This window comes from Pteropus vampyrus, unplaced genomic scaffold (assembly GCF_000151845.1).
Source record: "Pteropus vampyrus isolate Shadow unplaced genomic scaffold, Pvam_2.0 Scaffold310, whole genome shotgun sequence".
Lineage (NCBI taxonomy): Eukaryota > Metazoa > Chordata > Mammalia > Chiroptera > Pteropodidae > Pteropus > Pteropus vampyrus.
In genome coordinates, this window is record NW_011889091.1 from 1066681 (window position 1) to 1068138 (window position 1458).

Genomic DNA, 1458 nt, shown 5'->3' on the forward strand with positions numbered 1-1458 from the left:
TATTAAGTACAATCAATACCAGTTAAAAACAAAGTAAAACCATCCTACAAAAATGACCCTGTACTCTACTATAATTCTCAAGTCATTAATTAGAATTTTATGTTTAGCGATATAAAATTATACACACTTTGCAGTTTGGCTCTGGCCCTCTTCATTGTAATTGAGAGGATAGCCAGAGCTTTACATATCTGTGTATGTTTTTACTCAGTCAAGTCCATCCTACATTAACTGACAATAATCTTGCTCAAGAATTTCCATCAAGTCACATTCTGTTAAGAGTTAGTCTATGGCCATGTTACCCTGAAGAAGCCTGATCCCGTCTGATCATGGAAGCTAAACAGGGTTGGGCTTGGTTAGTACTTGGATGGGAGACCACCTAGGAAGACCAGGTGCTGTAGGTGTAAAATATTAAAAAATAAGGGATTGTAAACTGACAAGGTCCTTGCAATCTGTGAGGTCAACCAAGGGTTGCCTCGCCTAAAAAATAAATAAAAATTAAATTTTTTTTTAAAAAAAGCATAGTTATTATATTTTATCATAGTTATTGTAATTCTTTGACTTTATTTTCCACTTTCTACCTTGGACTTTTTTTGGAGACTTTTTAGTTGTCGGTGACTTCCATTCCCATTAAATTTACTCAGATTTTAATTCTAACTAAACTTGTGTATTTCACTATAACTTATTTTAGTTCTTAAACAAATATGTTAAAAACACCTGGTAGATACAAATCCCAATTTTACCATCTCTAAAATATCCATTCTTCTCCATTGGATTTAGCTCCAGTGCTGCAAATGTGTTCAGGCTCCTGGTGTCCTGATACCAGGTAGGGCAGCCCAGTTGAAATGTAAAAATCACAATTTCTTTCTTAAAGTAGTATGTGTAACCAGACATCTATGACTTGTATTCTATTCCTAATGCTCACTCTAAATATGGAGGGCTTCCATGTCTACTTAGTTACTTTTATATTGCTTGACTTTTAAAGTAGCATGTATTATTTTTACAATCGAGATTTTTTTCTTAAAGTGTATAATAACAAACATGAGTCAGTTTATCAGAAGGAGGCTGAAGAGACATATCTAATGAGAGATGTATACACTGAAAGTAACTGGGAAAAAATCTTTAGGTAGGATATAATTACAGCAGGCTTTGAAAGCCATGCAGAGACGTTAACGCTTGGTAGGAGCATCAGTAGGGAACGCCTTTGAGAACAAGCATGACGTGAAAGTCATAGAGTAGTATCATGGTGTGATGGAAAAACATAGACTTTGAAGTATGACTGACCTGTTTTCAAATACCAGTGTTGCTGCTTCTTATGTTTGTGACCTTGGTCAAGTTACTAACTTTTCTAAGTCTCAATTTTCTTATCTATAAAATGGGGATAATACCTATGTCAGAGAGTTTTTGTAATGATTAAGTAAAATGGCATGAGAGTTAAAAAGCACTTGGCACAAAGTAGGC

General features: G+C 34.6%; 1 pseudogene; it reads left to right on the forward strand.

Moving 5' to 3' along the window:
* The first annotated feature begins 282 nt into the window (after positions 1 to 282).
* LOC111730373 lies at positions 283 to 401 on the forward strand (annotated as a pseudogene).
* Positions 402 to 1458: the final 1057 nt, after the last annotated feature.